The following is a 13,138-nucleotide window of genomic DNA, read 5'->3' on the forward strand; positions in this document are numbered from 1 at the left end:
ATTAATATTTATGCATTTATTAATAATTTATTAAAAAGATCCTCACAAGGATACTAAGACAAACATGTATGTTTGTATATGTGTGTGTGTGTGTGTGTGTGTGCAAGCTATATCAAACTGTTTGCTCTGCTTATCGCAGTGTTGTAACAACTCAGAACCCAGAAAGGTGCAGCTGAGCTAAACTCTATTCAAACAGCCACATGGTGAGTTAAAGGTACAGTGAGTCCCTCTCTTTTTTTTAGCCTCTTAACCTCAATCTCAGCCTCATCCTCAACAAAAGCGACATCACTCCATGTGAGCCACGTTTAGCTATCAGGTTATGTGCAGTGTGAAATGTACAGTGTGTCAAAATAAATGAATAGTGGGAGAAAATCCCATGTGGAAAAACAAACACTAAACAGGGATCAGAGGAGGATTTTTCCGTTCTCGCCTCAAGCTTGCCATGCCCTCTATTGGAAACCAGTCTGGGTGAAAATATAAAATCAGTTCAAAATCTGGAGCATGTATATCTGCATGTATATCTGTTTATAGATATGGAATAAACCTATTATCCTGATTGGTTGGATATCCATCCATCCATCCATCCATCCATTGCCTGTCCTAGTTGTTCTATACAGCGTCACTGGGAGCATGGAGTCTATCCCAGTGTAGTCTAGATGGTGTGCCATTCTGTCACAGGGCAAAATCTCTCTCTCTCTCTCTCTCCCAGACACACTCACACACACACACACACTACAGACAATTTAGAGATGTGAGATGCCAGTCAGCCAACAGTACATGTCTTTGGACTAGGGGAGGAGACCAGAGAATCCTGGGGAAACCTCAAAAAGCATAGGGATAACATACAAACTACACACACTCACACGCACACAGTCACACGCACACAGTCGCACACACAGTCACACACACAGACACAGGGCAGAAATCAAACCCCCAACCCTGGAGATGTAATGCAAACTTGCTACACACTAACCATTCAGTGTGCCACTCAGAAGAAAGTTTGCCACAACTTAGAGATCTTCACCAACAATCATCCTAGATCCAACAAGCAGGGATTTAAGGTAGTAGTAGAAACCAATTCACAGAGAGAAACAACATGACATGAACGTAGTCAGGAAAGTAAACGTCATCCGGTGAATACAAATGACTTTTCTACGGCTACCGTTGGCACAGCTAATCAAAAACTTTCTCTTTTCTATCCTTATGCTCAATCTTATGCTAACTGAGCAAATATGAATAGATAACACTTCCTGGCTATCTTGTCATTTATCTTTAGTTCAGTAGCCTGCTAGGTTTATTAGCAAGCTAGCTAGCTCATGTTAATGTTTCTAGCTCCAAATCTAGCAAAGACACCCTTGCTCACTAGCCGGAGAGTTAATTATAGGATGTTAACCATCGAGTGTGTTTTAATATCCTGTAAAAGATCTAGCTAGCTAGTTTACCTCAGCACACTCAGCTAGATAACGGCTAACTTGTACATCTTTACAGCTTTAGGTATGCCGCTAATCTGTGAGATGCTGTGAGATATCTCTACAGGTACTGTATTTATCACACTGTGAAGCATTTCATCTCTGTCTCAGACAATGCTGAGTTTTCACTCATTTGAATGTGGAAAAAACTTTACTTAATATCCTTGCATGAGGGAAAAATGCTAAAAAGTTCTGTTTTGTCCATATGTTTCTGTTGGCCTTGTCTGACTCAGGTTTCTTCATAAATCATGGTCATAAAGCCCCACCACAGTGTCATTTCTGGATTCATGGCAATGTTATAATCATTTTTGAGGGTTGTGATATTGCAACACTAACAGTATGCTTGAACTATGAATAGTCAGGGAAAAAGTTTTAAGATAAATAACAAATCTCTGTTCGCTTTGTCTGAATTTCACAGCTTGGCTGCATTTTAGCCTCGTAGCCTAAGTGTATCACTATGATCTAAATGTTTATTTAGTCATATCTGATATCTGATACAAAGACTCATTTGGCTTTCCCTCGCACAGATTTTGAGTGGTTGATGTTAGCATCTTTCAATTTTGAACACTTGGGGCATCACAGAGAGCAGGAATGGGTTTGATATCAACATTTACTTTAAAGATAAGCTTACTTTAAAAACAGCAATACTTAAGAAAAAGTACAAATTCTTAAAGCTCTGAGTGTCTACTTTCATATGAGCTTCATATTAAACACCACTGTGGAGACATGACAAAGATATTCAATGATCAACATGGACACAGCAAAACAGGAGAAAAGAGCTACTAAGCCTAAAAAATGACTAGCTCTTGGCTCATAGCTCAGTATACTTCAGAGGAAGACGCTGAATGTGGAACGGCGTGTGCAGGTGTTGCGATTTTGTGTGAAAAGACGCCATGTTAGTATAGCTCCTGCCTGCCTGTGTGGACATAGTGGGTTCACAGGCAGGTCTTGACAGGGCAGGTAAACACTGAGTGGTTTGCCTTCCTCCTCCTCCTCCTCCTCCTCAGCGATAAATTACTTTCTTTTTATATTCTTATTTCATTCCTTTTTCTCTGTTTCTTCACTGGAAGGTCTACAGTACCTCACGCAGTGTTCATTACATTTATTCAAGTGGACTGATTATGATTCATTCCATCACACACATACACACTTCACACACACTTGTGTGTCTGTGCAGTGTTTCCATGCTGTCAGTTTACACTGCTCTGGCACAGAGCCAGGGTGGAGTTTAAACTGGCTCAAGAGAGCACGCTCCAACTATTCCAAACTAATTATAAAGACTAATGGACTCTTATCAGGCCACTTCTGGAGGGATGGAGAGAAAGAACAAAGTTTCTTTTCTTTTTTTTTAACGTTTCCAAAAATGGAGGAGGGTTAATGGCCAATAACTGTAACATGACTTTGGCTGAATAGAGAAAGTGAACAGGTTAAGAAGCTCTCCAAAATTACACTCGGATGGTTTATAACTCTCAGGTTTCTTGACTCCTACATAAACTTTATTATAAATACTTAAAAAAAAACGCTCTCCTCGTTCTCGATGACGTAAATGGTACCTGGATTATGAATAACTGAATAAAATAGCACTATAATGGAGCCGTGGCTGATACGATTTGATTACTTTTTGTCATTCCGTGCCAAAATGCTGACTCACTGCAGACAAAGGCAACTTTCTGAACACAAATGTTACATCCTCAGATAAGTTTCTTTAGTTTAGGTGACCCAGAAGCAGGGATTTACCAGTGAACAGACCACCATGAAGCTAGCTATGCTGCATTTTATCAGAATGTTTGAGATTATTATTAATAAATATCTGCTTGGGTGCGTCTTAAAACATGGATGCAGGATGCTGTGTCTTTTTTATAAAATAAAATCATTCACATTAGCTGTGTGATAATTTTTCTTTCCGGGTGTGTTTATGAGTGAGTGAGTGAGTGAGTGAAAGAGAGAGAGAGAGAGAGAGTTAATGTGGGAGTTAATGTGTGAGTTAATATGTGAGTAAACAGCGTCTGATATAATTATACTTTAGTACTCACTACCAACAAAAGAAAGATTTAAAACTAAAATAAAGCTTTTAAATGCCTCAGTCCTCCCCTGTCTCTCTCTCTCTCTCTCTCTCACTATCCAATTATTTGCACCCAAGGCCACGGCAGCTGCTAAAGAAATTTAGGGAGTGTGTGTCTAACAAAGAGAGTGAGGGAGAAATCTGTGAAAGAGAGAAGAAGGATGTGAGAGGCTGGGAGACATAACTCCCTTCTCTCTGTTTGAAACTCAAGGCCATGTTTCTCCTCCTCCTCCACCTCCCTCATTCCTCCTCACGCCTTCAGCAGGTCATGCAGTGAGAGCCAGACAGAGATAGGCAGGTACAGAGAGAGAGAAAGAGAGAGAGGGAGATGACAATGCACAGTTTGCACATGAGCGGAAAGAAGTGAAAAGTAACTATTATTAGTTCTTTGGTTAGCTGGAAAGAGCTGTGGGAATTTTACACCTGTACAAACTAATGTGGATGCCCCTGTGTTTCTGGCACCTGCTCTCTCTCTCTCACTTACACAGACACACAACACACACACACAGTCCAAATGATGACGCCCAGAAAACCTTAAGTATCCCCTTAACCTGATGTCCACAAGCTGAAGCTCACATACCACAGTAATTTATTGCTTTCTGGGAGAAACGGCTTTGCTTTCACTCTGAGATTTACAGCCTGCGATCTTTCAGTTCATAAATATTCCTGCTTTATTGTTATTTTAAATGATGATATGCTATAATATTTTCGTTATTATACTATGTGATAGAACTATCCATCACACTTGACTAGGCTTAGTCCAGAGGTTAAGATAAGACTTGTTTGTCAGAAAAACGCTGCTTTATGAAGCTCAGTACGTGCAGTCAAGGGGGTTATTTCCTCCCAAAAATTCTCATCTCTACTTTCATTAGAGTTAAATTCATATTAAATAAAATATGCACTTTAGTTTACTACAGGTTAGTATATGCTTAGGAGTGAAGGTGTGCTTATGCTTATTTTATCGCTCAGATTCTGACTAATGCTGATGTGTCATTTTGTCCGAATCCTTAAAATGACTCAGGAACAACGAGTCGTCTCAGAGAGCGATTCGTTTATTTTGTATTGACCGCGCATGCGCAACATCCTATAGGTTCTGTACTAGAAATATTAGTCCATCTCCCGAGTCGTTCCTTCATCACGTGACAGCCTCATAAACTTCGGCTATGCAGTCAGAAATTATTCGTTAATCTCCGGAGTCTTTCATCACGTGACCACTTCCTGGATCGGTATCTTACAGTTAATAATACTAATGTAATGTTGTATAATATTAATGAATTTTCATAAAATTATCGAAAGACGTGCCATGAACATTTTTTGAAAAATAAAAAACGTTTACTACAGGCTAGTGTATGCTTAGAGGTGAAGCTAACGCTAATCTCTAAGGTTCAGTGTCGTTCATGAACGATTCATTCATTTTGAACGACTCCTTAATATGACTCAGGAACACCGAGTCGTCTCAGAGAACATTTTGTATTGACCGCGCATGCGCAACATCCTATAGGTTATGTACTGGAAACATAATTAGTTCATCTCCCGAGTCGTTCCTCATAAACTTCGGCTATGCAGTCAGAAATGATTCGTTCATCTCCGGAGTCTTCCGGCCCGAGTCCTTCATTCGATCATCACGTGACCACTTCCTGGATCGCTATCTTACAGTTAATAATATTAATGTAATGTTGTATAATATTTAAAAATGATCAAAAGACATGTGCAATGAACATTTTCTGAAAAATAAAACAGTTCTGTTCTTGTTCCTGTCAGTCTCATTTTGGTCTTGATTGATTTATATTTTTGTCTTATTCTAAATGTGACCAATGTTTCTGTAAGATGTGTCAAGGTAATTGGCAATTAACACTTAACACTGTAATTCTATTCTGCGGAAATGAACAGAATTAACAAAATGACTCAAAAAATGATTCAATCATTTTGCTGAAGAAGATTCAAAGATCCGCGTCAGTAAAATGATCCAAACTTCCCATCACTAACTCGGTCGCGATTATGATTTGAAAAGCGTTTTTGAACCATTTCACTGTGTGTATCATTCCTCTCATCTGTTTTCATTACATAAAATCCTCACTTCTTATTTCAAAACACTTATTACATTAAACGTTTGACCTAAAATATGAAAAAATGCATATGCAAACAATGAAGGGATGCTGATTTTACCGGAAACACTCAGTGTGCGCGAGCTTGCCAGCTATATGCTAGCTCACATGCTATAAGGCCAGTGCGGCTTCTTTGGAATCTATTTCCACTCAATTAAGCAAAACATGTCAGGCTGATGTTCTATATGATATTATAATTTGTTTCTTTTATTATCGCAGATATACAACAGTGCTATTTTATCAATCCATAGCAGAAACACGATTTGTACTGCACATGCGTGAAATTGCTGCCAACAACACACAATAACATTATATTTTTGGTAGTATTATAATAACAGTATTATAAATACCTGCCATATAAATAAACTGCCAGTATAAATCGTGTTTCCGGTACGGATCGAGTAGGGACACTGCTAAAAGGTTAGCTGCTAATTAGTTCGGAACTGTTCACAAAATGTTCAGAATCACTTAAATGTCATGACACACAATGCTTTCTGAATTAAAATACTCAAGCGACACATTAGTGAGGTGTGTAGCGTAGCTGCCTCACAGCGATCCTGAGCTCTGAGGTTTCCTCTGGGTTCTCTGGTTTCCTCCCATCTGTTGGAAACCTGATAACCTGGAAACCTGATAGACTACAATGAAGCTGTGTGTGCAGTGGCCTGTAATGAACTGATGTCCTATCCGGGGAATATATTCCTGCCAAACTGCACAGGTTTTCTTGGAATAAGCTCCGGATTCAACGCTGATTAGTATAAATTGACCCCCACCCCCCACCCCACCCCTTCATGTCATAACAGCCTCCTCAATCAGAGTCCTGCTTTTCATCATTATAAATTAGATGCATGAAGATTAATAGACATTATGATGATTGAAGATCTACAAATAGAAACAAAAGATCAGACCCTAAGTGGTCACTTCGGGTCCATTTCTTGTTATTTTTGGAGTTCGCTTAATCGAGGTCCCAGAATTTTTCTTTCTAACGTATTCTCTTATTATTTCTGTGGTTTGAGTGTTGATAAATATTCATAATTGTCTGGAATTAATCCACAGTGCATCTAGAGGGGATTCTTATTTCCAGCCCTAACAGATATGATGATATTTCTTATAGCTCTCATTTGCTTGATGCACATTTTTTGCGTAGATATCTGTTCCCACAGTCGAGCGGCGCTATCAGGGTCCGTCTCCAGCATTCCGCCCGGGAGCCCTGACGTCAGCCGGGGGTGATAAGGGGGTCCGGGGGGGTGCTGGGGGGTAACACTAACAGAGACAGGGCTCGATAAGGCCTCAGACTGATAAGGGGACAGGCTGCCGAGTCCTATTGTTCCAGCAGATCCTCCAACAGCTCGTCTTCTCCATCCTCTGTGTGTGTGTGTGTGTGTGTGTGAAGGATTCAGCACTGATGTGACTTTCCTGTAAGACTGCAGTTAGACGTGTGTTATCATCCCTGCTGTGACAGGCAAAACCCAATGCGCAAACTATTTACTTAGAGACTAGAAAAGCATACGGTGTGATATAAACTAGAACACATGGGTCTGATTGAATGATGGTAGTTATATTTGCATGTTGCGTGTCTGACTGAGGTAACGAACTGGAGCGAGGTCTCACAGTGTCCAACAACTCTTCTCTGTGTGTATACGTGTGTTTCCAGCTCTGTGCTGACATGTAGGGGAGGTAGAGAGACAAAAATTTTGACACTATATGCTGCCAATGTGTGTGTGTGTGTGTGTGTGTGTGGGTGGATGTTTTTATCGTCCATGACAAACAAGAATATTCTCTCCGTTATCAGGTTTGTATGTTGTATGACCTGGTGGATTGAGAGACTCCCTTCTCCTATTATTTCCTGCTATTGTGTGTGTGTGTGTGTTTGTATACATGTATTTAGCCCTTTTTGAGGGCCAAGACAGAAGAAATATCCTCAAAATCAGGAGGTAATTATTTTAGGTGTTATGTCATCAGAATGAATTATTTGCGATTGGAAAAAATGATGACGTGTGTGTTAGTGCTGTCCTTGTGCTGTCAATTTCATGTAGGAAATAAGACATACACACACCCTGCCACACACATACACACTTGTTAAGGGCAAAGACGTATTTTTAATATCAAGCGTCGATATCTGTTCGAAGCAAAAGTACACAAACACTGCTGTTCCAGTTTTTAATATAAACAAGACAATAAAAAAATTCTCACTGTGCAAACGTCAAGGCCACTTTTAAGAGTTAGAATAGTCTTAAAAAAAATTTATTTTGTTAAAATGTTTAAAAAGTTGACTTAATTGTACAAAAATGTAATTCTGTTTTGATAAAAAAATTAAAATGTTGAGATAATAAGATGGACATAATCTTGTGTCCAAAAAGAAAAAAAATGGTAGAAATAGAGGCTTTCAAAGACTACATCAGAGCTGCTAGATGGCTAGAAACTCCTGAATTCAGAATGAACTTCAGAATTTTTTAAAATAAACTTTACATCTTTATGGAAGCCTGTTAATAATAATAATAATAATAATAATAATAATAATTAATAAATTAATAAATTAATAAATAAATAAATAAATAAATAAATAAATTAATAAATAAATAAATAAATAAATAAATAAATTAATAAATAAATAAATAAATAAAAAAAATACATTTCCATATTTTAATACCTGCCCTCCGGTGGTATTATTATTTGTTTTTTGTGGCTTTCAGTCTGCATTCAATATAAGTCAAGATAAGATAATTAGTCAATATTTATGGATTAAAAGACAGAACTGTGAGATAAGTCAGACTTCTGAGGTGATGAGAAAGATAATAAGTCTATGTTTTGGGGTAATAATTCAGATTTTTCAAAATTCTGAGATGATTAGTCAAAGTTGTGAAATAATAAGTTCAATGTTTGAGATAATGAGTCAATAATTTTGGATTTTAACTGTGACACAGGGTCAGACTCTGAGATAATAATTTTGAAATAATAATAAGTCTGAATTTTAAGATATTTTTAGATAAGTCAGATTTATTTTTAGATAAATCACACTTTGAAAAACAAGAAGAAAACCACAGAATTATTAAAATAAGAAATAAATAATAATTTAGAGATAATAAGCCAAACTCTTTAACAAGTCAAAAAGGTTTAAGATGTTAAGACTGAATTCTGTGATTATAGAATAACATCAGAAATCTGACAAACTGCTCGAAAAAGTCAAGATAAAATTGTTTAAAATTTTTATTATCATTTTTTTCACTGTAATATCATTTATCATGAATAATTTATTAGAAGATATTACTTGGTTAGGACACAGTGGTGGTATGTGTGTGTGTGTGTGTGTGCCTTCCCCACCTTGCATTTTAACTTTAAATAAGTGTGACCAGGTCCTAAACATTAATATGAAAGATTTGTTTCATGTGAATGGAATTCATTCATCTTTCAAGAAAAGTACATATCATACCTTAAAACAAATCGAAACTTCCTGGCTTTCTGTTTGGATTTTATTTCCTATAGAAAAGCTATATTCCTATAGCTACTTGTTTGAGACACATTCTACCAACAGAAAACATATCCAGGTCAGAAACAGACGTTGATGAAATGCTGGACACAAGCCGTGTTTGGAAAACCTGCCTGCGAAGAAGCTAAAGTTGGAATTAATACCTGTCTGTTTTTGTTATTCCACAATGCACACTGATACTAATATTGTACACATTCCTATCTAAGGTGTGGCAATGGCAGTCCTAATAACTGCCTTCCATATTTCCTCTTTCCATGTCTAGCTCTCCTGCTTTCGTTTGCCTCGCTAGTTAGTTTTGACTAGACTGTGCTACGCTTCTTGCTCCATACATAAATAGTGCTCCTGTACTTCTACAAACTTCCATCCAGGATGAATTGCCTTGTCTTGTCTTGCCTATAAACGATCCATGTTTATGCATATCCTGCATTATGTTCCTGATTGAGGTATAGTACTAAATATAAGCCACTATTCTCTCCAACAGTAGTGAGACTAGTGGACTAGCGGGGCTGCCGTTATCAGCGGCTCAGTGGGCTGCCGGCCTGGTGTTTGCTCGGACTTTGGTCTGTTCTTATCTCAGGGTGAGGTCCTGGGATCCCAGCCCCCCTTCATCTCACCTCCATCCAGCTCTCTCACTCTTTTACTACCAATAGAGCTATAAATAAAAATTTGTGGATAAATTGACCATGAAACAAATCACACCGAAGACCCGACTCATTAACCTCTGCACATTATGAATCAGAGAGCAAATCAACCTGTTCTCTCACATCTTATTTCATCATGTTAACCGCACTATGTGTCTCTCACACCTACTAGATGGACTGGAATACCGTTTTCTCTCTTCTGTAGTCTGCCTCTGTGGTCTTATAGTGGAGACGTACATGTTTTGACGTGACTACACACCAAACCTTCACCAAAGCCAAATAAAAGGCTAAACTGTCTACTTCAATACTTTAGAACAACAGTACAATTACATATTTCGATATAAGCAAACAGTTCTGCTTGAGTGTTGTGTAAAACATTGATTAAGTTCACAAGTAATTCCAAAAGTAGATAACCTCCTCCGATAATGTTTCACTTGACAGTTTGATGAGCAGGTCAGAGGTCTCCGAGATAGACCCATTACTTCTGTGACAGATAGACGTGATTAAACTCAGTCACTGTTGGTCAACGAGAGCCTGAGCATGGCTCTGCATATAGACACTCGCACAGGGCATCCACTTGGCCTGATTCAGGTATAATTGATTTGGCCAGATAGCGGCATGTTCAGATAAGCTCAGAGAATGTGCTGGTGAGTGTTGTTCAAATAGTTCTGTCTCGGACATACACAAAGCCCATTGATCAGACTCTGATTACTTACACATATACCTTCAAAGATCAATGAAAGTGTAGTGGGGTGAACAAATCAACAAGGTTAACGGCTAAAAACAGAGGAATGACTGGATGGATATTTATTGGGGGAAAATGATTAAGAGGTCTTTCTGTTTTGTTTTGTTGAACATCTGAAATGCTCTTCCTGGAGCCATCGGTCTGGTTGAACTATGGCCCTCAGGAAGAGAGGCCACTAACCATTACAACCCCCCCCCTTCCCATCCCTACAGTCATGCCGTCTCATGTCTCAGGAACATGCACAGTAGACCTCCACATCCACATTCATCCCGTTCCCCATCTTTTCATCCCTTCTTCATGTTTTCTTCTAGACAGCAGTCGAAATACTTCATCCCTGAACTCTGTCACTCCTCCACCTCGCTTCGTCTATCTGCTCCTTTCCAGTCCTTCAACCAGCACCTCGTTTATACACACACTGACAGCATTCTGGCCTTTAGGCATCACACAGGCGCTGCTGAGGAGTTTTCAGACAGATGTCTGTTGATGCTCTCACACACACAAACACACACACACACATGAAATTTCCTTAATTCCTAGAATTCCTCAATGTAATATCACAAAACAATCTTTTATTGACTGAACCCCTTAGACGTTATCCAAATAGATTGATGATAATTTGATCTTTGCTTTTGCAGGACTTCGGGCAAAAGTCATTCAGAGGGACTCATTAGTTTTGATTAATCAGCATGGACCCTTCAACTCTACAGCCAACATTACAGTTTCTTCAGGATTATCAGCAGTTAAAAGTTACACATTAATAATTTTACATTACCATTAGGGTAATATTGTGCAAATATTTCACTAAGAGCTAATAGAGGAGGGGGCAATACTGTGTGTGTGTGTTCATTTCAATTATAATTTTAAAAAAAACAACTTTTAATTCCAGGACAACTGCCCGAAGCACATAACCATTCATGAGGTCATTTCTGGATCACAACAGGAACCTTTCTCTCTGAATGGGTAAGAGAGTGCTCTTCTCAAGCTGCAGCTCTTCTGTTTATCTGATTGGCATGGCAGAGTCTTCTTGTGCCATCACTGTGACCTTGTGTCTCACACAGCAGGGAGTAAAACCCAGACCAGGGAGTATGTGTCTTTTTAGGGATGGAGACGAAGCCCAAAAGAAGGAAATGAAGATATGGAGAGTCCTGCTTAATCTCCACTGCGTAGCTTTTCTCTCAGTGGAGTGCACATGAGTCTAGGCCTTGTTCTGGTCCAAACAGGGGCAAGACAAATCCACAGAGACAGAAAATATGACTGGTATATATGGCTAGTTAAAGCACCACACACAGTGCAAATGAGATCAGACAATAATTGACAGTCAGATGTGTTCATTATATTTTTTTTCTATGCAGTGCAAAGGCAGTGGTTCTTAAAGTGGAGCCTAGAGGCACATGATTTTTTTCATTATATTTAATATTAGGTTCTTATTCTTATTAGAACAATTCAAATAAATGGGTTTAATTCAACCCTAACCCCAACCCTAACCTCAAAACCAACCAGGTTTCTATAATTTAAAACTCAAAACCAACCAGATTTCTAAAAAATATATAGTCTCATCGTCAACCCTAATGCTTTCCGCTGATGGGAATCTCACCAATTAAAAAATACCAATAAATATGCAGAATATTATATTAGATCTGGATTATTGTTTATGAGCTTAATATTTAATGATTTGGATTAAGCATGGAGGTGGTCTGTGGAAGTGTTCCCGAAGTATAGGAAGCCCTGTTTTAAGGACACAGGTTATTAGCTATAAATCTGCCCACCACAACAACACTGAGACTTCCGACACACTCAGAACTGGACAATAGCGGCGTCACACGACGGCCTTCAGTAACAAGTACAACCATCCATCATTCCTGATGTTCCTGAAACAACAACAACAACAATAATAATAATAATAATAATAATAATAACAACAACAACAATTATTATTATTATTATTATTATTATTATTATTATTATTATTATTATTACAGTTTCTTCAGGTATTATCAGCAGTTAAAAGTTTAACATAACATAATAATAATAATAATAATAATAATAATAATAATAATAATAATAATAACAATAATATGTCTGCGATAATTGCAGTTCTTTTTATTATTATTATTATTATTATTATTATTATTATTATTATTATGTTTACTAATAGTGAACAATATATATGAATTATTCTTGGTCATTATTAGTTTAGAAACCTTTTCATCAGACCTAAATAGTTTCTCTTTTTTGCAATTCAATTGTTATACTCATTTGAATCAATTACATTTTAGTTGTATAGCGCTTTAAACGCTGGACAATATCACAATGCAGCTTTTCAGAAATTTATAAATTCAGCATATAATTTTTGAACGCATGAAGGTGTCCATAATGGGCGAGGCAGTATCAATGGTGGTGATACGACATGAGGAAGAAGCTTTGAAAGGAACCCATCCTCATCTAGGTGACCCCGGAGAGTGTGATTATAAATCATTTCCCTTCTATAACTCTACCATGTGGTCAAAAAGTGCAGTTGTGCAAACAGGAAACTCATTCTAGATTTAACATGAAGTCTGTTTTGTTGCCAGCTGTTCACTGATGGACCAATACATGTTCGTATCAATCTAAAACCATCTTCAAGTGAAACCGT

This window comes from Hemibagrus wyckioides, linkage group LG06 (genome assembly GCF_019097595.1).
Source record: "Hemibagrus wyckioides isolate EC202008001 linkage group LG06, SWU_Hwy_1.0, whole genome shotgun sequence".
NCBI classification, from domain to species: Eukaryota; Metazoa; Chordata; class Actinopteri; order Siluriformes; family Bagridae; genus Hemibagrus; species Hemibagrus wyckioides.